Raw genomic sequence first — 26,125 nt, forward strand, 5'->3', positions numbered from 1 at the left:
CACGACGACGTGCTGAAAAAAGTTCAATGCTTCCAAGCATGCGTCGACTTGATTCTGAGCATGGGCGGGTTTTTAACCGATGCTTTTGCATACTAACGATCGGTTTTGACCTATCGGTTAGGCGTCCATAGGTTCAATTTTAAAGCAAGTTCCTTTTTTTTTTAACCGAAGGTTAACTAACCTATGGGGCCCACACACGATCGGCTTTGGCCGATGAAAACGGTCCTTCAGACCATTATCCTCTGGCTATCCTACCGTGTGTACGAGGCCTGAGTGATACCCTATGGGTGTGTTGGGTGACAAAGTAATGTATATGCTGCTGCAACTCTAATGTGAGATACATACACTGGAACAACTATAGACAAACTAAGCTGCGCTGCAAGTAAAAAATAATAATAATATCATATAAATCATGACTTAAAGCGGAGTTCCGGCCACAATTTCACTTTTTATATATAAATACCCCTGTAATACACAAGCTTAATGTATTCTAGTAAAGTTAGTCTGTAAACTAAGGTCCGTTTTGTTAGGTTGTTACAGCATTTAGACACTTTATAAAATAGAAATAGACTGTGGCCATCTTAAGTGTGGGCATCATGAAGCCAGACTGTATGACTTCCTGGATTTCAGCCTTGCAAATCTCGCACATGCTCAGTGCTGCACAAGCAGTGTCAGATCAGGTTTCAGCACCTGTGCTGTCCAAGTCACATGATTCTTTGAGACTGGGGAGTGCACAGACTCCTGGAAAGTTACACCCACTACATTCCCAGGAGTCTGTGCGGTGAAGCTTAAGCACCTAGGTGCAGGAAGTGGGAAGATTAACTATTCTGCCTAGCAACAACACTTTGAAGGCATCTAAAAAAAAAAAAAAATTTCGTAAAGGACTAATGACATTTTTTTAAAACTACTGATGTAATGTTATATTTATGGGTGGAACTCCACTTTAAGTGATGTATGATTCATATAACAAAAGTAATCAAGGATGACTAAAGAAAACTTCCTCCTAAATCACAAGATAGATATGACAGAATGGGGCTGATAGATCCTGAAAAATAATATCACAAATAATCAGAATAAATTCCCTTCCCAATGTTCATATCACTGTTGATGTTGTAAACAGAAAGGGGTAACATATATTGATCCAAATTGCTGTACTATATATACCGTGCGGCTAAGCCAAATGGTTGTTTAGTACTGGCGATTGCCCTATCCTAAGATGGAGGTTTTTATATCGGGACTCCTGGAGTTCATCACTGGGCATTCCTGAGCATAGTGGGCCAGATCCACAAATATCCTGCGTAACTTAAATCTTCCGATTTAAGTTACACCGCCGCAAAATTTCTACCTAAGTGCCCAGGCGGTGGTGCGGTGTAACTTAAATGTGTCCGGCGCAAGGCGTGCCGAATCTAATGGGGCGAGTCCCATTTAAATTAGGCGCGCTCCCGCGCCGGACGTACTGCGCATGCTCCGTCGGGTAACTTACCCGACGTGCATTGCGCTAACAGACGTCGCTCCGACGTCATTTGCTTAGACATTAACGTAAATGGCGTCCAGCGACATTCACGGACGTCTTACGCAAACGACGTAGAGTTTAAAATTTTGACGCAGGAACGACAGCCATACTTAATAGGGCTTAGTCAAATAGGACTTAGCCCTATTTTTACACGGCGTAACTCGACGTAAACGACGTAGATTTAGGATCGCCGTAAGTGTTCATTTGCATATTCTAGGCCGGCCTCTTTACCTTGATCGGTGTTGCGGGGTGTCAGACTGACACCCTGCAACAACGATCGCCGCGATGCGCGCCCTCGGGGCTGCACAGCGGCTCAAAATCCTGAGGACGTCATATGACGTCCACTCAGGATTCTACAACCACTTTGCCGACGTCAATTTGTCATTGACGGGCGGCAAGTGGTTAAGCAGTATCGCACTATGTCAGTTCTTTTCACCTACATGGGGATTCATTGATTATGGAATATACTGAGGATTACTAGTGCAAGGGATTCAGGAGTGCCTGCTGTGCATTACAAAGACCCAGGGCTGGGGAAATAGCCACAAGTGGAAACGATCTCCCTTAAAAAGAGATCAAATCAAATGGTAAGCGGCATTGATATAAAAGGTGGAGGATCTCTTTTCTATCTCATCGCCTCACTTCTTTTTTTTTTTTGTTTGTTTGAAGTCACAGTGGATCGTTTCATTGAAGATTTATCTTGTATAAACTGTATTCCACAATCACCCAGTGGGGATCCCATATTTAACCCCTTACTGTTTACAACATCAACAGCGATATGAACATTGGGAAGGGAATTTATTCTGATTATTTGTGATATTATTTTTCAGGATCTATCAGCCCATTCTGTCATATCTATCTTGTGATTTAGGAGGAAGTTGTCTTTAGTCATTCTTGATTACTTTTGTTATATGAGTCATATATCACTTAAATCATGATTTATATGATATTATTATTATTTTTTCTTGCACTACACAGTTAAAGGTAAATCTAAAGGAAATTGAATAAGAAAATTGTGTAATGCATGGGCAGCCTAAATATATGTAAATGTCTGTGATTACTACAGCAAAAAAGTAATTTGATGAAAAGAAAGGAAAATGGGCCCTAACAACTAACAAAACCTAACAAAAGCGGAGGTTCACCCGCACATGACACTTTTTCCCTTAGATTCCTGCTCGTTTTGTCTAGGGGAATCGGCTATTTGTTTTAAAATATGAGCCGTACTTACCGTTTACGAGATGCATCTTCTCCGCCACTTCCGGGTATGGGCTGCGGGACTGGGCGTTCCTATTTTGATTGACAGTCTTCCGAGAGGCTTCCGACGGTCGCATCCATCGCGTCACGATTTTCCGAAAGAAGCCGAACGTCGGTGCGCAGGCGCAGTATAGAGCCGCACCGACGTTCGGCTTCTTTCGGCTACTAGTGACGCGATGGATGCGACCGTCGGAAGCCTCTCGGAAGACTGTCAATCAAGAAGGAACGCCCAGTCCCGCAGCCCATACCCGGAAGCGGCGGAGAAGATGCATCTCGAAAACGGTAAGTACGGCTCATATTTTAAAACAACTAGCCGATTCCCCTAGACAAAACGAGCAGGAATCTAAGGGGAGAAAAAAAAACATAATTGGGTGAACTCCCGCTTTAACTACTTTAGCCCCAGAAGATTTTCCCCCTTAATGACCGGGTCATTTTCTGCGATTCGGCACTGCGTCACTTTAACTGACAATTACGCAGTCGTGCGACGTGGCACCCAAACAAAATTTACGTCCTTTTTTCCCACAAATAGAGCTTTCTTTTGGTGCTATTTGATCACCTCTGCGGTTTTTATTTTTTTGCACTATAAACAAAAAAAGAACAATAAAAAAAATTCAAAATAAAACAATATTGTTAAGAGCCGGTTCACACTTCCGGCGGCACGACTTCAGGGGCGACTCTGCAAAACGACATGAGGAATTTCACACAGAATTTCACACAGACGATAGGAATTTTCTATCGTTTTTTTTTTTTTCCATCGGAAAAAATAAATAAAACTTGTTCTATTTCTAAACACCGACGGAAAAAAGTTCAATGAGGCCCACATACACGATCGGAATTTCCAATGAAAAAAGTCCATCTGACTTTTTTCATCGGAAATTCCGATCATTAAGAGGCGCCTCTCTTTCTATTTTATACTCTGGAGCTCCTGCTGGATTTTGCTTTTAATCCCCTTGTGGAGGTTTCCATTTGTGGATGGACATTTTATGGTTACACAACCGATCACATTGCTATAATCTTTTTATATGGACTATAAACTAAAGAATCTATGAATAAATGGTTGTGGAATGAATCATCTGAGTTTCCATTTTTTCTTATGGAGAAATTTGCTTTGATATACAAGTGGTTTGGATTACAAGCATGTTTCTGAAGCTAAATATGCTCGCACAATCCAAGTTTTTACTGTGTGTATATATATATATACCACATATACTTGAGTATAAGCCAAGGCACATAATTTTACCACAAAAAATGGGAAAAGTTATTGACTCGAGTATAAGCCTAGAGTGTCCATCTGCATGCCTCACTGTGTCCATGTGCATGCCTCACTGTGTCCATGCCTAACTGTGTCCATGCCTCACTGTGCCCACGCCTCACTGTGTCCATGTGCATGCCTCACTGTGTCCATGCCTCACTGTGTCCACGCCTCACTGTGCCCACGCCTCACTGTGTCCATGCCTCACTGTGTCCATGCCACACTGTGTCAATGCCTCACTGTGTCCATGCCTCACTGTGTCCACGCCTCACTGTGTCCACGCCTCACTGTGCCCATGCCTCGCTGTCAGGGCTCGCTGTCGGGGCCCCATACATCCCACCTGGCAGGGCCCCCCTCAAATATATATAAAAAAACATTTTCACAATAAATGTACTAAAATCATTCTTAGCGGACACACAGATAACAGAGAAGCTGTGTAATTTAGCCCTTTTTTAAATCGTTTTCAACATTTTTGAACCAAAAATTAAAAATAAATAAACTATTTTATTTTACAATTTTTACAATTTTTTTTTTTTACAAGGGATGAAAACAGTACAGGGTTACATTTATTTATTTTTTAACAGGACAAGGAAGCCGGTAGTTGTGTCTGTGTCTCTCCCTGCAACAGCTAAAAGTCGGCGGGAGGGTTTTCAGCCGCACAGGGCGTCCTGTAATTTCCCCTCCTTCCCTCTGGTGTTTGGGCCCCCCTGTGTGCCCGGGCCCCCTACAGGAGGACTGGTGGTCCCCCCCTATCAGCGGCCCTGCTCGCTGTGTCCATGACTAGACTGACGTTTAACATGGAAGTCTATAGAAGGGGTGCCCGGGTTTGAAAAATTGGTGCTCCCCTGGCCGTAAATCCTCCTGACAACAAACTTTGCACACTTGTAGATGAGAAATGGGGCTACATGTATGCCAAGTTTGGGGTTCAGGAGACCTACGACCGGCCGGTACCGGGTCCCCAAAGCCACCAGAGAAATTACCATTTAACAATGGAGTCTATGAAAGGGGTGCCCAGCTTTGAAAAATCGGTGCTTCCGGGCCGTAGGTCCCCCGGACAACAAACTTTGCACACTTGTAGAGGAAGAGTGGGGCTGCATGTGTGCCAGTTTGGGGTCCAGGGGACCTAAGGCTGGCCGGTACCGGGTCCCCAAAATTAGGAGATCAGGTGCAAAAAGGTGACTCGAGTATAAGCCGAGGGGGGGCATTTTCAGCACAAAAAAAGCGTATCTCCTTTACGCTACACCGATGCAGCACAGAGAGCCAAGCACTGAATTAACAAAGCCAGTGCTGCCAAAACTGCGCTGAGTTTCCTAGGCGTAAGCCAGCATAGGTGGAAGTGGGCGTGAGCCATGCAAATGAGGCGTGACCCCCATGCAAATGATGGGCCGAGCGCCAGACAGATATGGATAACGAACGGCACATGCGCCGTCCCGTGGATGCATCCCAGTGCGCATGCTCAGAATCACATCGGAACTACTCCCTAAGATACGTCGGATCACTGCCTACGGCGTGAACGTAACCTACGCCTAGTCATATTCACGTCCTACGTAAAATACGTCGACTTGTGTTCCCTGCTGCAGCCCTTTGCATAGATGCTGCTGAGTTACACCTCCTTTATGGGGCATAACTTTAGGCCGGACGTATGACTTTACACGCACTGCGTCGGGCGCACGTACGTTTCGTGAATCGGCGTACCTCCCTCATTTGCATATGTAAATAGAAAATCAATGGGAGCGCCAAATGCATCCAGCGTAAATATGTGCCCACTCTACGCCGGCGTAGGTAAGTTACGTCGGTCGTATGAAGCCTATTTTTAGGCGTATCTTAGTTTGTGGGCCCGGCGTGGCGTATCTGGAGATACGTCGGCGCAAGTGCTTTGTGAATCTGGGCCAATATATATAGATACATACACGGTATATACAGTATAACATTGTTATGCATTTAGCTACTGTACCAAACCAAATCACAAGAATTGCTGATATAAGCGATTTCATCTTTCATGGTCGGAATGTATAATGTCTGTCATGTTGCTATATATAGCTCCGCTGTACATTTAGCGAAGACATGCTTAAAATAAGCTTCGGCTCAACAGATTATCACATATGGCCAGCTGTTTTCCAGAGTTCAGGATACTTAAACTCATCTTGGTATTAGAGCTAAGGACTTATATTTTGCTACAGAATGTAATCTGTTGGTCAGTTCTCCCGTTTATAGCAGATTTATCGAAAAGCCATGGCCTGGCGTATGACCTCTACTGCATCAAGTTATAGGTTACTAGGTTATTTTTTTTTTAAATGTATCTTATTTCACGATCTCCTGAAGGGGTTTGGAATTTAAAAATGTAATTTATATTTAGTGGCGTCACTAGGGTTGGTGTCACCCGGTGCGGTAAAACATGGTGTCACCCCCCCCTCTGTCTAGGCTGCCCAGCACCAAGCAGGCAGCGCACGGGCACGGGGCGCACCCCAAACCAGCCCCTGTAAATGATAGTATAGGGCAGTATAGTGGCAGGTTAGGGTAGTATAGAGTGGTATAGTGGCAGGTTGGTGTAGTGGGGTGGTATAGGACAGGTTAAGGTGGTATAGGGCATGTTGGGGTGATATAGGGTAGTTTGGGGTGGTATATGGCAAGTTAGGGTTGCATAGGGCAGGTTGGGGTGGTATAGGGCAAGTTAGGGTGGTACAGGGCAGGTTGGGGTGGTATAGTGCAAGTTAGAGTGGCATAGGGCAAGTTGGGATGGCATGGGAAAGGTTGGGGTGGTACAGGGCAAGTTAGGGTGGCATTGGGCAGGTATAGGGCAAGTTATGGTGGCATAGGGCAGATTGGGGTGGTACAGGGCAAGTTAGGGTGGCACAGGGCAAGTTGGGGTGGCATGGGAAAGTTTGGGGTGGTACAGGGCAGGCTGGGGTGGTACAGGGCAGGCTGTGGTGGCACAGGGCAGGCTGGGTGGTACAGGGCAGGCTGGGTGGTACAGGGCAGGCTGGGGTGGTACAGGGCTGTTTGGGGGGTACAGGGCAGGCTGGGGTGGTATAGGGCTGTTTGGGGTGGTACAGGGCAGGCTGGGGTGGTACAGGGCAGGCCGGGTGATACAGGGCAGGCTGGGGTGGTACAGGGCAGGCTGGGGTGGCACAGAGCAGGCTGGGGTGGTACAGGGCAGGCTGGGATTGCACAGGGCAGGCTGGGCATGTCAGCTAAAAAATAAACGGGATGGTGTCACCCCTCTAGCGGGTGTCACCCCTAGTGACGCCTCTGTTTATATTAGGGCAGACAGGCAACATTCATTGGGATCTCCTCCTAGATGAAAGACTAATGGCTGCGCCATCCATTTTTCAAGCAGCACCCCCTTGGCCACGGTCATGGCCAACCCCCTTCCTGCTGCCTTGACCTAGATGTAGAGAGGATTTGCCTTCTTTTGATGTGCACCTCTTTATTCATTTTTTTTTTCCTGATTCTTTGAATGAAGTCAAGTAGTTTGAATATATGATTAGTCCCTAGTTAAGGACGGGATTTTCAATGTTATTTCATTGTACTTTTAATCTCTCTAGATACAGAAAATATAACGGCTTAGGTTAAACCCTATTGTTGCAGCCCTTGCTTTTGATTTGAATAGACTTGTATTGAAGGTGTACATTGTTTTTCATGAATTCAGTTCTGCTTAGCGATGATATCTTAATGCTTGCAGTTTTGTTTCCTTGGTAATGCTGCAATAAAAGGAGTTTAATAGTGCGCCGAGCAATACAGGTGCTTAGAAAATGAAAGCACATTTTTTACATGTCGCAATTTCTTTGAAAGAGAGAAAGACTGCTGTTGAACAGCTTCTTCTATACCGTAGAAAGGCTAGTCTAGCATTTAAATTGGCATTTAGTTATTTTGAAAGTCATTCGGATCAGGGGTCTGGTCATAGGGAACACTGAGGATTGTGGCATGGTCAGTGGAGGGACTGAAGATCTGGGACATGGTGACAGTGGTGCTGAGAATCAAACACTTGGGGTGGGCACATGGAGGCATCTGGTTCATGGTCACTGAGGTTCCTAGGATTAGGCACTTATAGTAGGCACTGAAGATCTGGTTCATGGTCACTGTGGTGCTTAGGATTAGGTTCTTGGTGTCACTGAAGATCTGGTTCATGGTCGCTGTGGTGCTTAGGATTAGGCACTTGGTGTCACTGAAGATCTGGTTCATGGTCACTGTGGTGCTTAGGATTAGGCTCTTGGTGTCACTGAAGATCTGGTTCATGGTCGCTGTGGTGCTTAGGATTAGGCACTTGGTGTCACTGAAGATCTGGTTCATGGTCACTGTGATGCTTAGGATTAGGCTCTTGGTGTCACTGAAGATCTGGTTCATGGTCACTGTGGTGCTTAGGATTAGGCTCCTGGTGTCACTGAAGATCTGGTTCATGGTCACTGTGGTGCTTAGGATTAGGCTCTTGGTGTCACTGAAGATCTGGTTCATGGTCGCTGTGGTGCTTAGGATTAGGCTCTTGGTGTCAATGAAGATCTGGTTCATGGTCACTGTGGTGCTTAGGATTAGGCTCTTGGTGTCACTGAAGATCTGGTTCATGGTCACTGTGGTGCTTAGGATTAGGCTCTTGGTGTCACTGAAGATCTGGTTAATGGTCACTGTGGTGTTTAGGATTAGGCACTTGAGGACGCTGGGAGGCACTGAAGATCTGGCTCATGGTCACTGTTGTACTTTGGGTTAGGCACTTTGAGGCATTGAAGATCTAGTTTATGGTAGCTTTAGTGCTTAGGATTAGACACTTGGGGTGGACACTTGGAGGCCCAAAAGATTTGATTCACGGTCACTGTGGTGCTTAGGATTAGGCACTTAGGGTGGACATTTGGAGACACTGAAGATCTGGTTTATAGTCACTATGGTGTCCAGAAATGGTACTTGAAGGCACTGAAGATCTAGTTCATGGTGCTTAGGATTAGGCACTTGGGGTGGACACTGAAGGTCTGGTTCATGGTCACTGTAGTACTTAGATGCAGGCACTTGGGTTCGACACTTGGAGACACTGAAGCTCTGGTTCATGGTGACTGTAGTATTTAGGATTTTGGGTTAGGCACTTTGAGGCATTGAAGATCTGGTTCATGGTCACTGTGGTGCTTAGGATTAGGCACTTGGGGTAGAAACTTGGAGGCCCAAAAGATTTTATTCACGGTCACTGTGGTGCTTAGGATTTGGCACTTGGGGTGGACATTTAGAGACACTGAAGGTCTGGTTCATTGTCACTGTAGTACTTAGGATTAGGCACTTGAGGTAGACACTTGGAGGCACTGAAGATCTGGTTCATGGTGACTGTAGTATTTAGGATTAGGCCCTTGAGGTGAACCTTGGATGCACTGAAGATCTGGTTCATCATGGTCAATGTGGTTTTTAGGATTATGTTGCGTACACACGATCCTAATCCTAAACTTTGGTGTTTAGGATTAGGCACATTGGGATGGACACTTGGAGGTACTGAAGATCTGGTTCATGGTCATTGTGGTGCTTAGGATTAGGCACTTGGTGTGGACACGTGGAGGCCCAAAAGATTTGATTCACGGTCACTGTGGTGCTTAGGATTAGGCACTTGGGGTGGACATTTAGAGACACTGAAGGTCTGGTTCATGGTCACTGTAGTATTTAGGATTAGGCACTTGAGGTAGACACTTGGAGGCACTAAAGATCTGGTTCATGGTGACTGTAGTATTTAGGATTAGGCACTTGAGGTAGACACTTGGAGGCACTGAAGATCTGGTTCATGGTCAATGTGGTTCTTAGGATAATGCCGCGTACACACGATCGCAAATTCCGAGAAGAAAACCGTGGATTTTTTCCAGACGGAATTTTGTCTCAAACTTGTGTTGCATACACACGTTCACACAAATGTTGTATAAATTCTGATCGTCAAGAACGCGGTGACGTACAACATGTACGATGAGCCGAGAAAAATAAAGTTCAATAGGCAGTGTGGCTCTTCGGCTTGATTCAGAGCATGCAGTTTTTTTTTTATGAGTCGGAATAGCATACAGACGATCTGAATTTCCGACAATAACTTTTCCCGTCGGAAAATTTGAGAACCTGCTCTCAAATTTTTGCTGTGAGAAATTCCGACAGAAAAAGTCTGATGGGGCCTACACACGGTCAGAATTTCCGCCCAAAAGCTCACATTAAACTTTTCTTGACGGAAATTCTGATCATGTGTATGTGACATTTGGCACTTGCGGTAGACATTTGGAGTCACTAAAGATCTGGTTCATGGTCACTGTGGTGCTTAGGATTGGGGTAGACACTAGAAGGCTCTGAAGATCTGGTTCATGGTTACTGTGGTGCTTAGGATTGGGCAATTGGGGTGGACACTAGAAGGCTCTGAAGATCTGGTTCATGGTCACTGTGGTGCTTAGGATTGGGCAATTGGGGTGGACACTTGAAGGCTCTGAGGATCTGGTTCATGGTCACTGTGGTGCTTGGGATTGGGCAATTGGGGTGGACACTTGAAGGCTCTGAAGATCTGGTTCATGGTCACTGTGGTGCTTAGGATTGGGCAATTGGGGTGGACACTAGAAGGCTCTGAAGATCTGGTTCATGGTCACTGTGGTGCTTAGGATTGGGCAATTGGGGTGGACACTAGAAGGCTCTGAAGATCTGGTTCATGGTCACTGTGGTGCTTAGGATTGGGCAATTGGGGTGGACACTTGAAGGCTCTGAAGATCTGGTTCATGGTCACTGTGGTGCTTGGGATTGGGCAATTGGGGAAAACACTAGAAGGCTCTGAAGATCTGGTTCATGGTCACTGTGGTGCTTAGGATTGGGCAATTGGGGTGGACACTTGAAGGCTCTGAAGATCTGGTTCATGGTCACTGTGGTGCTTAGGATTGGGCAATTGGGGTGGACACTTGAAGGCTCTGAAGATCTGGTTCATGGTCACTGTGGTGCTTAGGATTGGGTAATTGGGGTGGGTAACATATTTACTGTAGAGTGAAACCGGGGTCTAATTAACCACTTGCCGCCCGCCAATGACAAATTGACGTCGGCAAAGTGGTTGTAGAATCCTGACCGGACGTCATATGACGTCCTCAGGATTCTGAGCCGCTGCGCGCCCCCGGGGGCGCACATCGCGGCGATCGTTGTTGCAGGGTGTCAGTCTGACACCCCGCAACACCGATCTCGGTAAAGAGTCTCTCACGGAGACTCTTTACCCCGTGATCAGCCGTGTCCAACCACGGCTGATCACGATGTAAACAGGAAGAGCCGTTGATCAGCTCTTCCTCACTCGCGTCTGACAGACGCGAGTAGAGGAGAGCCGATCGGCGGCTCTCCTGACAGGGGGGGTTCGTGCTGATTGTTTATCAGCACAGCCCCCCCCCCTCGGATCGCCACACTGGACCACCAGGGAAGCCCACCCTGGACCACCAGGGAAGGGCAAAATAAAAAAAAAAGAGGGGAATTTTTTTTTTGGGAAAAAAATTTAAAAAAAGTCTGAACAAAAATAAAAAAAAAGTCTGGAAAAAAAAAGATGTCAATCAGTGCCCACAAATGGGCACTGACTGGCAACATAAGTAAATCAGTGCCGCCCCACAGTGTCCATCAGTGCCGCCCCACAGTGTCCATCAGTGCCACCCCACAGTGTCCATCAGTGCCACCCCACCAGTGCCCATCTGTGCCACCCCACAGTGCCTCCCATGAGTGCCCATCTGTGCCGCCTATGAGTGCCCATCAGTGCCGCCCATGAGTGCCCATCAGTGCCGCCCATGAGTGCCCATCAGTGCCGCCCATGAGTGCCCATCAGTGCCGCCCATGAGTGCCCATCAGTGCCGCCTATGTGTGCCCATCAGTGCCGCCTATGAGTGCCCATCAGTCCTGCATACCAGCGCCGCCAATCAGTGCCACCTCATCTGTACCCGTCAGTACTACCTCATCGATGTCCATCAGTGCCATCTCATCTGTGCCCATCAGTGCCGCCATATCAGTGCCCATAATTGAAAGAGAAAACGTACTTATTTACAAAAAAAATTACAGAAAAAAATAAAAACGTATTTTTTTTCAAAATTTTCAGTCTTTTTTTAGTTGTTGCGCAAAAAAAAAAATCGCAGAGGTGATCAAATACCACCAAAAGAAAGCTCTATTTGTGGGGAAAAAAGGACGCCAATTTTGTTTGGGTACAGTGTAGCATGGCCGCGCAATTGCCATTCAAAGTGCGACAGTGCTGAAAGCTGAAAATTGGCTTGGGCGGGAAGGTGCGTAAGTGCCCGGTATGGAAGTGGTTAAAAAAAAAAATGGTGAATATTTATTGCAGAGCAGACCTGGTGTGCCCGTTATTTTGTAAAATCTCTTCTTCCTGCCACCAATGTTTTGCCACACATGTGCAACTTGTACGGTGTTGGCAGGCTTTGGATGCCAAGATTAATTTTGTTATAGTCGAAATGTGAACGAATTCCATTTTCCTGTACTCTTTCACCACACAGTTGTGTAGGTCGATTATCCACCTTGTCAGTTATGACGGCAAGTCTTTATCATGGGTGGAGTTCTCAAAGCCTATCCAGGTTTCTCTGAATTTCCCATCAATGTGAATGTGGGTGGCCTTGCGGCTTTCCATGATATGCTTTAGTTTTGTGTTTGTATTTCGACCACCACTTTTGAAGAGGCTGATGGGTTTTCTCTACTTAACCACTTAACGACCGCCGCATGTACATATACGTCCACAGAATGGCACGTACAGGCAGATGGGCGTACCAGTACATCCCTGCCTAGACGTGGGTCTGGGGTCAGATCGGGACCCCCCCCCCGGTACATGCGGCGGTCGGAAATCGCCTGGGAGCGATCCGGGATGAGGGGGCGGCTATTCGTTCTAGCCACCCCCTCGCGATCGCTCCCCGGAGCTGAAGGACAGGGAGAGCCGTATGTAAACACGGCTTCCCCGTGCTTCACTGTGGCGTCTGCATCGATCGTGTCATCCCTTTTATAGGGAGACTCGATCGATGACGTCAGTCCTACAGCCACACCCCCCTACAGTTGTAAACACACACTAGGTGAACCCTAACTCCTTCAGCGCCCCCTGTGGTTAACTCCCAAACTGCAACTGTCATTTTCACAGTAAACAATGCAATTTAAATGCTTTTTTTGCAATTTTGTCCCAAAAATGTGTCAAAATTGTCCGAAGTGTCCGCCATAATGTCGCAGTCATGAAAAAAATCGCTGATCGCCGCCATTAGTAGTAAAAAAAAATAATAATAATAACAATGCAATAAAACTATCCCCTATTTTGTAAACGCTATAAATTTTGCGCAAACCAACCGATAAACGCTTATTTTTACCAAAAATATGTAGAAGAATACGTATCGGTCTAAACTGAGGAAAACATTTTTTTTTATATATTTTTGGGGGATATTTATTATAGAAAAAAGTAAAAAATATTGAATTTTTTTTAAAACTGTCGCTCTATTTTTGTTTATAGCGCAAAAAATAAAAACCGCAGAGGTGATCAAATAACACCAAAAGAAAGCTCTATTTATGGGAAAAAAAGGACGTCAATTTTGTTTGGGAGCCACGTCGCACGACCGCGCAATTGTCTGTTAAAGCCACGCAGTGCCGAATCGCAAAACCTGGCCGGGTCCTTTAGCTGCATTTTGGTCCGGGGCTTAAGTGGATAAACAATCACAGCAGAACGAGCATTCCATTATTTCCCCTAAACTTTGTGCGGCAGGCCTCTGAATCTCCTCGGAGACTTCTCTACTGTGCATAGAGACATGTAATGGCCTCTCCATCCCTCCCCCACAGGCACAGATCAGCTGCAATTTCAAGCTCCATTGCTTTCTGCGTGCGTCTACTGTATGCTGCCACACTGGCAGGACACGTCTTAGAAGAAGGGAAAATAAGCCGAGCCTAGTAATATTGTGAATGAGAAGAAGGCACTGAAATCGCACGCACACACATTTCGAGGGACGCTTCCTTTTTTTTTTTTTCACCTGCTGACACCAATGCACTTTAACAATCACATGTACCTGGCTGCTGGGAGTTTATTTTTATTTGTTTTACTCAATCCTTCCTACAACGGGTACTAGGGGTGTTGGGCTTTAACCACTTCCATACCGGGCACATACGCACCTTCCTGCCCAGGCCAATTTTCAGCTTTCATCGCTGTCGCAATTTGAATGACAATTGCGCGGTCATGCTACACTGTACACAAATGACATTTTTATCATTTTGTTCCCACAAATAGAGCTTTCTTTGGGTGGTATTTAATCACCTCTGCGATTTTTTATTTTTTTGCGCAACAACTAAAAAAAGACCGAAAACTTACTTATTTACAAAAAAATTAACAGAAAAAAATTTTGTTTTTATATTTTTTTGTTCATTTTGTTGTAAATAAGTAAGTTTTCTTCTTCAATTGCGGGCACTGATATGGCGGCACTGATGGGCACCGATGAGGTGGCACTGATGGGCACCGATGAGGCGGCACTGATGGGCGGCACTGATGGGCACTGATAGGCGGTGCTGGTATGCAGCTCTGATGGGCACTCATAGGCGGCACTGATGGGCACTCATAGGCGGCACTGATGGGCACTCATAGGCGGCACTAGGCACTCTTTGGCGGCACTGATGGGCACTCATGGGCGGCACTTATGGGTGACACTGATGGGTATTTATGGGTGGCACAGATGGGCACTGATAGGTGGGCACTGGGCATAGATGGGCACTGATGGACACTGAGGGGTATCACTTCAGTCAGTGCCCATGTTGGCATTGATTGTGCTCGATGTTTTTTTTTCTTGTTGTTTTATTTTTTTTTGCCTTTTATTTCTATTGGGCATCGGGGGGCACTCCCTGGTGGTCCAGTGTGGGCATCCGAGGGGGGGCTGCGCTGATAAACAATCAGCGTATACCCCCCCTGTCAGGAGAGCCGCCGATCAGCTCTCCTCTACTTGCGTCTGTCAGACGCGAGTGATGAAGAGCCGATCAACGGCTCTTCCTGTTTACATCGTGATCAGCCGTGGTTGGACACGGCTGATCACAAGGTAAAGAGCCTCCGCCGGAGGCTCTTTACCGAGTTTGGAGATGCAGGGTATCAGCCTGACACCCCGCATCACCGATCGCCCCCACAGGCGCGCGCCGGCATGTAATCCTGCAGGAAGTCAATAGACGTCCAGTCAGGATTACAGAACCACTTCCCGGACGTCAAATTACTATTGACCGGGCGGGAAGTGGTTAAAGGTTTTTATTTTCCTGAAATTTCTGCAAGAATAAGGAGATTTTGAAGAAATTTCGCCTTTTTCATTAAATGCATTGGGTGAATGGGCAAGGGGAATGTAAAGTGGTCTTGGTGGGTTTTAAAGAGGTTGTAAACCCCTGAAATGAAAAATAAACAGAGCATATCCTGATATAGTGTGGATGTAGCACCTTCCTCCTTCAGAGTACGCTGCTAGGTACATATTAGTCTAACTCCTCTGTAAACAGCTGGGGTTGATTGCTTAGGGCTGCTCAGTGCTTTACAGGCTGCTGTTCTGCTACTCCCCCCCTGTCTCCTAAATCAGGCCCCTTTGCTTGCCTTTATCTGGCTTCTGGGGCACTATTCCTCCCACTGGCACCAATGATGGGACACAGGGGTCAAGTTCTGGGGAAAAAAGTGTGGGAACTCCCGCCCAAGATCCACTCCCCCACCAAAAAATAAATAAAAAATACGCTCATATGCATAATTACTAAACCGCATGTTTTTTTTTCCCGATTCACTGTACCTTAGTAATCCTTTGTTACTGGCCGCTTCCTGTATATGGATTCCGTCACTTCCTTGATGCCGCAATGTCTCCTGGGAGCTTTTGTCATTGTTCCCAGGAGACATTGCGGAGGTCTCGAGTTATCGCGGGATTTAGAAAGAAGCAAGTTACTAAGGTTCGCCTGCCCCTGACAGTGACTCGAGCTGGGCATCGCCGCTTAGTGAAGGATTGGCTCGGCTGCTCTTGGCTGCTCTAGTCCTGCAAAGGGAACTGACTTCCTGCTGTGAAAAAAGTGCAGGAACTCCGTTCCCACGCGTTCCCGCAGGACTTGAGCCCTGATGGGACACTATTCCTCCCACTGATACCAATGATGGGGCACTATTCCTCCCACTGATACCAATGATGGGACACTATTCCTCCCACTGATACCAATGATGGGACACTATTCCTCCCACTGATACCAATGATGGGACACTATTCCTCCCACTGGCACCAATGATGGGACACTATTCCTCCCACCGATACCAATGATGGGACACTATTCCTCCCACCAATACCAATGATGGGACACTATTCCTCCCACCAATACCAATGACGGGACACTATTCCTCCCACCAATACCAATGATGGGACATTATTCCTCCCACTGATACCAATGATGGGACACTATTCCTCCCACTGACACCAGTGATGGGGCACTATTCCTCCCACTGACACCAATGATGGGACACTATTCCTCCCACTGACACCAATGATGGGACACTATTCCTCCCACCAATACCAATGATGGGACACTATTCCTCCCACCAATACCAATGATGGGGCACTATTCCTCCCACTGACACCAATGATGGGACACTATTCCTCCCACCAATACCAATGATGGGGCACTATTCCTCCCACTGACACCAATGATGGGACACTATTCCTCCCACTGATACCAATGATGGGACACTATTCCTCCCACCAATACCAATGATGGGGCACTATTCCTCCCACTGATACCAATGATGGGACACTATATGGAGATAGCACGTGGTTGTCCTTGCACGTGGTTGGGTATTCTTTGAAAGGTGAACTTCAAACCAATGGAAGATTCCCTTACAAATTAAAATCTCTCTCGCAAAGTAAAGAGCCTGTTTGCCTTTAATAAATTAACCCCAAGGACTCAAAAGGTCCATATAATCCAGAATTTGACCACTGCTACTTCTACAGCCAGGTTATCTATTGCAAATCCACTATATTATTCAAGCAAAGTGGTGGTTGTTAGGCAAGCGAGCCCCTGCGACTGCGTTTTTTTTTTTTTTAATTTGCTGAATAAAGGAGGTACTGATTTTCTATTTACAGTTTTTGCCAATCACATGCAAACAAAGGATGTAGAAAAGCTTACGGGGGCTCTCGTGGATGGTTGCTAGGGTCAGTTGCTAGGTACTTATTTCTGCATCCTTACTCTGCCATAACCTGAATGGTTGTTCTAAAATCAAAATGAAAAGCATCTGAGAAAAATCACAAAAAAAAAGTGGATTACTAGGTTGGAACACATTTTTTCTGGGAATGATCTGTAATAAAACTCGTGCAAAGAAAAAAAAAAGACCGGCAAATGGGAAGCTTCTCAAAGGGACCAAAAAGATACAATGCTATATTTAGCCACTAAAAAGATGAAGGCTGGCTGATCGTAATGGGTATCTGACTCTCAGGGGATCGGCAAGAGATTTGTCTCAATTCTCAAAGCTAACACATCGGGATAAAGATACTTATGTTTTTTTTTTAAAGTGACTGTTATTTTCCAAGCCGGAGTCAGCTGAAAATAACTGTCACATGTCAGAAATAAAGATACAGTACTTATCCTCACGTGGAAGCTTGGTAAATTGAGCCTGTTCTCTGCAACTACAGGTTTTACAGTAAATGTAAAAAAAAAACAATGTATTTCTAAGAATGGACTGTGTTAAGGCAATCTGAGCATTGCTTCACTTCGTTTTAGGACTTGTCGGCCCACTTTTATTACACAAGAAAGTAAAAGTTCAAGAGAAAACTCGCCCACGCTGGAGTTTTCACCATCAAAAGCCACCTGGCTCTTTCTTTTCTCTGGTCCTTCAGACCTTCTCACCCAGCTCTCCTGGTTCTTTCAGCTTTTCAGTTGCAGAACCCTGCTGCATGGGCCCACTCCCTGGCCTCTCAATAGGGGATCTCCTGCCATCCCAGGCTCTCTCATTTCTCTGAGACCTCCAAATTTTTGCAGTGCCCTGGATTTTCCTGGTAATCTCGGTTTTCACTGTCTCCTTTACTCAATTAGCTGCCTTGACCCTACTGAGTCCTGTGGGTATGGAATCTCTCCTCCAATATGTAGTGTGGTTTCTTGAGTAGAGCACCTCTCCAAATGGGAGCCCACACCTGACCCTTAATGGGAGTACGCCTGTCTGGATGAAGGACACACTGGTCTCCTGAAGGGATCCCTGAGCTTTTCCCAAGTCCTTCAATGTAAGGGTTGTGTGCACCTGGATTCACACCCTGTTGGTCTTCAGCAAGACCTGGACATTGGGTTGAAGATTCCTTCTCTCCTAAAGCTGTAGTAGCAATTTTTGTGAGATCCTGCCAGTTCGAACCTTGTTTTAGGACTTGTCAACCCACTTTTATTAAACACGAAAGTAAAAATTCAAGAGAAAACTCACCCACGCAGGGGTTTCTACCATCAAAAGCTACCTGGCTCTCTTTTTTTTCCCCTGGTCCTTCAGACCTTCTCACCCAGCTCTCCTGGTTCTCTCAGCCTCTCAGTTGCAGCACCCTGCTGCACTGGCCCACTCCCTGGCCTCTCAATAGGGGATCTCCTGGCATCCCAGGCTCTCTCATTCCTCTGAGACCTCCATATTTTAGCAGTGCCCTGGACTTGCCTGGTCGTCTTGGGTTTCGATTAGCTGCCTTGATCCTCCCAGACCTGTGGGTAAGGAATCTCTTATCCAGTATGGAGTGCTGTCTTTTGAGTGGAGAACCTCTCCTAACAGGAGCCCACACCAGTCCCCTGATGGGTGTATGCTTGTCTGGATGAAGCACACACCGGTCTCCTGAAGGGATCCCTGAGCTTTGCCCAAGTCCTTCACTATAAGTGTCAGGTCACCTGTGGCCAGATGACAAATGCACCCCGTCGGAGTCAGGGGTGCACCGCAAGGTAGTGAACCCTATAGCAGACTGCTGCGGATGGACAGGAAGCGTGAGCCCAAGATTCCCCAGGACGCAGAGTCTAAGGTCCAGCAGGTGTTCACCAGAGCCTCTAGTGGTGAGGATGGCCTTCGCTGCAACCCGCTGAACCCAGGTCGCGGCCCCCGGAGTCCCCCAGGTCACGCTCCATAGGGAGAGAGGGGAAGCAGCCAATCAGGACACAAGGGATCGTGAAGGGTAAGCCGAGGTCGGGGCAACAGGCAGACGAGAATAACCAAGGGACAAGCCAAGGGTCAGGGTTACAGGCAAACAGAAGTAGTCGGGGACAAGCCAAAATCGGTACACAGAGAGATTAACATAGCACACGGCAAGCAGGAACACAAAGCTAACAAACAACATTGAACAGCAAAGCAGACCTGCAGTGCACTAGTTAATATAGAGTTCCTGGGATGGCCTGGGGTGGAGCCATACAGGCAGGAGAGATGATAAAATGCAGCCAGATAAGAGAGCCAGGCCTCTAATGAACACATGGAGGAGAAGGTAAGCTGCCAGACATTATTGCATATCCATGACAATAAGGCAGTGGTCCCCAACCTTTTTGGCACCGAGGACCGACGTTGTGGAATAGAATCGGTCCAAGACCCGCTGGGGGGGGGGTTGGGTTGTTATGTAGCTTTTCACGGGCAATTTGTCAGGGAAATGGCTGGTGTTAGCACTTCAATCATCACAGAACAATGGCTGATATGGTGCTGGGATGATTGAAGCACATTATTTCTGTCATTGCATTATAATATAAAATGAAATAGTTCAAACTCACCATAATGCAGAATCCGCCACCAGATGCGGTTTGTCACTTGCCACGTCGCCTTCCACCAGGTGTGGATTGTCGCTTGCCATGTCACCTGCCACCAGGTGTGGATTGCCATGTCACCTGCCACCAGATGTGGATTGCCACACCTGCCACCAGGTGTGGATTGCCACGTCGCTTGAGACCTCGCCTGCCACCAGATGTGGATTGCCACATCACCTGCCACCAGGTGGGGATTGCCACATCATCTTCCATTAGATGTGGATTGCCACAACGCCTGCCACTAGGTTCGAATTGCCACTTGCCACTTCACCTGCCACCAGGTGTGGATTGCTACTTGCCATGTCACCTGCCACCAGGTGTGGATTGATATTTGCCATGTCACCTGCCACCATGTATGGATTGCCACATCACCTGATGTGGTTTGCCACCTGCCACTAGATTTTTTTTGTCACCTGCCGTGGTGGCAGCACAGGCCATTGAGGGAGAACAACGGTAATGCGGTATTGCAGCCCCGCTGTGTGGGCAGAAGTGCCGTGTTTGGGGCGGACGACGAGAGATGATCTCATCTCTCTGCTCCCGCGCCTCGCCACAGTAAAGCAAGCCCCGCTGTGTGGGCGGAAGTGGCGTGTTTTGGGCGGGCGGCGAGAGATGATCTCATATCTCTGCTTCCGTGCATCGCTGCAGTGTAGCAGCCCCGCTGTGTGGGCGAAAGTGCCGTGATCCGGGCGGGCGGTGAGAGATGTCATCTCTCTGCTTGCCTGCCGCCGCACCTCACTTTGCGGCCCGGTTGCAAATAGGCCACGGCCCGGCAGTGGGCCGCGGAACGGGGGTTGGGCAACCCTGCTATAAGGTATAAGGGTTGTGCGCACCTTGATTCACACCCTGCTGGTCTTCAGCAAGACCTGGACAATTCTTCCTTCCCAAAGCTGTAGTAGCAATTTTAGTGAGATCCTGCCAGTTTGAACCTCATTTTAGGGCTTGTCAACCACTTTTATTCCCCCTAAAATTAAAAGTTCAAGAGAAAACTTGCCCAGGCAAGGGATTCCCCCATCAAAGCAAGTAGCACAAAAATAATGCACAACCACCTTGCTCCCTCTTCAAGAAAACCGCTGCTCTTTTCTGTGGTCCCTCAGACCTTCTCACCCTGTTCTCCTGGCTCTCTCAGCCTTTTAGTTGCTGCATAGGCCCACTTCCTGGCCTCTCAATAGGGGATCTCCTGGCGCCCAGGCTCTCTCACTCCTCCGACACCTCCAGATTTCACAGTCCCTGGACTTGCCTAGTCATCTTGGCTTTCCCTGTCTCCTGGACTGTATATGGTTGGCTTCCAGATCTCCACATCTAGGACACTCTGAGGTGTCTCTACGAGACCGTTTATGTAATGTTTGAGGTGTGAGGTGAACTCTGTGGATAATGAAGAGTTGCTATAAGCATTGGGTGAGATGGACACCAGAGGAACCTGTTTCAGCACTGATTACCATATTTCCCCATCTAAGTTCGGGATATTCCTAGACCAACCTCTCTTGCCTGGTAGTTGCACGTTGCCTTGTCGACGGTACAATAATGACCCATATAGGGAAGTTACAAGGCCTTTTTTATCTGGGGTAGTGGCCAATTGGTCTAAAAGGGGAGCATATATCTGTCTGAATGACGTATTCCTAGCCTGTATTGCCAGTACATGTCAAAGTTGGAGATATTGGTAGAATCTGGAGGACGGAATACCGAACTCGGAGTTTATATTCTCAAAGGATTTCAAGAGTCCATTACTGTATAGTAGATGTAAATAGTGAATTACCCTAGGTATTCACTAGTCACATTCCTTCATTAACAGAATTCAAACAAAACATCATCACACAAAAAAAATCCCTATCAATCCACATCTTTAGACAGACGTTCTGTCTCCGCATGAAAGGTATTCACACCTCTGAGCATCAATAGGCTTTAAACAGTGTTATCACACAATGAAAGGCCTTTCAAGAGCCAGCCTTATTTAACATGTCAACAGTCTACACAGAGAGATGAGTCATAGAATAAACCAACACTTTGCAATATCTCCAATTGCAATATGAGCTATCAGTAATGTCCCCTGTCCTGTAATTTAGGATATAATTTCTCAGTCACCCTATGGCCCTATCGGACATAAGGTGACCCTAGACATAAGAGTTATTAATGATGCTGGCACAGGAGTACCCCTCATCCTTCCAAAGTCTCTGTTTGTCCCGGGTCATTCAGTTACAGGTAGGTTAATTGTTCCCTGTCCGCCACCCATAAGTATGGGATGTTAAGGAGGTTCAAAAATGTTGCCGCACCCACAATCCACCATGGCACGCTTGACGCGGCTGCTTCATGATTGTCCTCTGGGTGTTCAAGGGGGACCTGACAGCTAGGCTGTACAAGGCCCCATGAATTCTAATGGTGGTCCTGACTTAGACACTCTGGTGAAGGGGATATGGGGACATACTGGGTGATCCATTGGAGGGGCCTCTCGTAACAATGAAGAACCTCTGATCTAATTGATACACCATGTTGGTATAAATACTGTATACTTGGTTACTATTGAGAGTTCTTGTTTTTTTTTTTATTTCTTTTTCATCTCTTCTTTGAGATCGTGGCTTCTTTTTGGTACTACACATTTCCACATTCCCCAACAACCTCGGGGATTATGATTTACCTCTGATCATCTTCCAAAGACATGCCCGGTGGTCTCTGAGATCTTTATATTAGGCCACACTTTGTATTCTTCACTTGGAGGAGTGCTCTTAGCCCAATGTTATTTGTCACTACCGATGAAACTACATACTGTGTGATCCATGTATTACAAGAGCAGCTTAATAATGTATCAATGGAATACGAGGATTTAGGATCCAGGGTCCATCCTTAGAGGGAAGTTTTTATTCCGCTTCATGGGGACTTTACATGGAGCTAACATTCAAAGACACACGCTTTGGTCGTCTTTTTACAGCTGAACTCCGACAGATATTAAAGACACAAATTAAAATGGTTGTAAATCTCTGAAATAAAAAATGAATAAAGTATATGTCTCCATAGAACATGTGTCAAACACAAGGCCTGCGGGGTGAATCTGGCCCTCCAGGCCATTTCATTTGGCCCTTGCACTTCTCCTGCAGCTCCCCCCCCCTTACACACACACACACACACACATATATATATATATGTACCGTATTTGCCGGCGTATAAGACGACCCCCTAATTTTCCAGCTAAAATGCTGGTTTTGGGATATACTCACTATATAAGACGACCCCTCACTGTGCCATTATACATGCCTCACTGTGCCATTATACATGCCTCACTGTGCCAGTATGCCTGCCTCACTGTGCCAGTATGCCTGCCTCACTGTGCCATTATGCCTGCCTCACTGTGCCATTATGCCTGCCTCACTGTGCCATTATGCCTGCCTCACTGTGCCAGTATGCCTGCCTCACTGTGCCGGTATGCCTGCCTCACTGTGCCGGTATGCCTGCCTCACTGTGCCGGTATGCCTGCCTCACTGTGCCGGTATGCCTGCCTCACTGTGCCAGTATGCCTGCCTCACTGTGCCATTATACATGCCTCACTGGGCTACGCCCGCAGCCACGCGAGAGGAGCCGAGAGAAGCCGAATACACCGGAAATCCGTCTCTGTACAGCTCGACCGAGGTGCCAAATTCAAACACCCAATGCTGCAACCCCCGGCAGACGTACGCGACGGACAAGGCCGCCGATGGACGCCGGGCAAGACAGCAAACGGACACCGACAAGGCTGGATGGACCACACGCAAGGCCGCAGACGGACGCTGGACAAGGCCGCCGATGGACGCCGGGCAAGACAGCAAACGGACACGACAAGGCTGGATGGACCCCACGCAAGGCCGCAGAGGGACGCTGGACAAGGCCGCCGATGGACGCCGGGCAAGACAGCAAACGGACACGACAAGGCTGGATGGACCCCACGCAAGGCCGCACACGGACGCTGGACAAGGCCACCGATGGACGCCGGGCAAGACAGCAAATGGACACCGACAAGGCTGGATGGACCCGGCGCAAGGCCGCAGAGGGACGCTGGACAAGGCCACCGATGGACGCCGGGCAAGACAGCAGACGGACACCGACAAGGCAGGATGGACCCCACGCAAGGCCGCAGACGGACGCTGGACAAGGCCACTGATGGACGCCGGGCAAGACAGCAAATGGACACCGACAAGGCTGGATGGACCCGGCGCAAGGCCGCAGAGGGACGCTGGACAAGGCCACCGATGGACGCCGGGCAAGACAGCAGACGGACACCGACAAGGCAGGATGGACCCCACGCAAGGCCGCAGACGGACGCTGGACAAGGCCGCTGATGGACGCCGGGCAAGACATCCAAAATGTAAGTTTTTTCCTTAAACTTCCCTTCTCAGCTTGGGGTGCGCGTTATACACCGGCGCGCGGTATACCCCGATAAATACGGCAGATTGGGGCCTACACACAGTTGGAATTTCCGACCAAAAGCTCACATCGAACTTTTCTTGTTGAAATTTCCAATCGTGTGTACGCGGCATTAGAACAATACTTACCCCCTGCCGCCCCGCCCCTCAAATAAGTATTTTAACATTTCAACAACATTAACCACTTCCTTACTGGGCACTTAAACCCCTTCCTGACCAGAGGACTTTTTGCGATTCGGCACTGCGTCGCTTTAACTGACAATTGCGTGGTCGTGCGATGTGGCTCCCAAACAAAATTAACGTCCTTTTTTCCCCACAAATAGAGCTTTCTTTTTGTGGTATTTGATCACCTCTGCGGTTTTTATTTTTTGCGCTATAAACAAAAATAGAGCGACAATTTTGAAAAAAAAAAATATATTTTTACTTGTTGCTATAATAAATAGCTCAATTTTTTTTTTTTACGTTTTTTTTTTATCCTCAGTCTAGGCCGATACGTATTCTACATATTTTTAGTAAAAAAAAAAAAAAAAAAAATCGCAATAAGCGACTGGTTTGCGCAAAAGTTATAGCGCCTACAAAATAAGGGACAGAATTATTATTATTATTTTTTTTTTTTTTACTAGAAATGGCGGCGATCTGCGATTTTTATTGGGACTGCGACATTATGGCGGACACATCGGACACTTTTGACACATTTTTGGCGCCATTCACATTTATACTGCAATCAGTGCTAAAAATATGCACTAATTACTGTATAAATTTTTTTTTTACTAGAAATGGCGGCGATCTGCGATTTTTATTGGGACTGCGACGTTATGGCGGACACATCGGACACTTTTGACACATTTTTGGCGCCATTCACATTTATACTGCAATCAGTGCTATAAATATGCACTAATTACTGTATAAATTTTTTTTTTACTAGAAATGGCGGCGATCTGCGATTTTTATTGGGACTGCGACGTTATGGCGGACACATCGGACACTTTTGACACATTTTTGGCGCCATTCACATTTATACTGCAATCAGTGCTATAAATATGCACTAATTACTGTATAAATGTGACTGGCAGGGAAGGGGTTAACACTAGGGGGTGAGGAAGGGGTTAAATGTGTATCCTGGGTGTGTTCTAACTGTGGGGGAGGGGGGTGACTGGGGGGGTGACCGATCTGTGTCTCTATGTACAAGAGACACAGATCCGTCTCCTCTCTCCCCTGACAGCACCGCTGTCTGCGAGAGCCGGGAATGAGAGATGATCTCATATGTAAACATATGAGATCGTCTCTCATTGGCCGCACAGATCGCCTAGGAAACGGCCGCTCCGATTGGCCGTTCACGGCGATCTGTGACTGGCTGTGTCCAAGGGACACGGCCAGCACAGCAGTTCCCCGCTGCGCGCTCGGGAGCGCGCGCGGGGAACGCGAAAAGGGGTGGCCGTAAAAACACGGCCTCCCAGAGAAGTAGAGCCACCCTGCGGCCGTACAAAGTCGTACGGCCGTCGGGAAGTGGTTAATAATTCAAATAAAAAGTTTTACAGAATTCTCATTTCATAACATACAATATGGTCTATATTTTTCCAGAATTTATTATCACAGAATAACTTACTGTTTATTCTTTTTATGTGTGAGTGTTCATTGTCTGATTGGCGAGAAAAGTTCGATCTTGAAGGCGTTAGTTGCGCCACAGCAACAATTTTTTTTTTTTACCAACCTAAAAATTGAAAGATAAATGCGCATATTAGTCTATTTATTTTGGCTTTTAATCTGTGGAGATTTAAAAAGGAAACAATAATTATTGACCAGCTAGTATACTGAAATGTTGGGTGTACATATTCTTTAACCACTTAAGCCCCGGACCATAATGCTGGTCAAAGACCAGAGCACTTTTTTGCGATTCGGCACTGTGTCGCTTTAACTGACAATTGCGCGGTCGTGCGACGTGGCTCCCAAACAAAATTGGCGTCCTTTTCCCCCCACAAATAGAGCTTTCTTTTGGTGGTATTTGATCACCTCTGCGGTTTTTAT

The 26,125-nt window shown here is 46.9% G+C and overlaps 1 protein-coding gene across 1 annotated transcript in view; it reads right to left on the bottom strand.

The window, feature by feature from the left end:
• The window catches only part of GABRA3 (gamma-aminobutyric acid type A receptor subunit alpha3), a 78,314-nt gene extending 52,507 nt beyond the window's left edge, over positions 1–25,807 (bottom strand). The window contains exon 1 of the mRNA XM_040322784.1: positions 25,707–25,807. The gene's annotated coding sequence lies outside the window, so the exon portion shown is untranslated. The remainder of the gene's footprint in view (positions 1–25,706) is intronic.
• Between the last annotated feature and the right edge of the window lie 318 nt (positions 25,808–26,125).

This window comes from Rana temporaria, chromosome 9, assembly GCF_905171775.1.
Source record: "Rana temporaria chromosome 9, aRanTem1.1, whole genome shotgun sequence".
Taxonomy (NCBI): domain Eukaryota; kingdom Metazoa; phylum Chordata; class Amphibia; order Anura; family Ranidae; genus Rana; species Rana temporaria.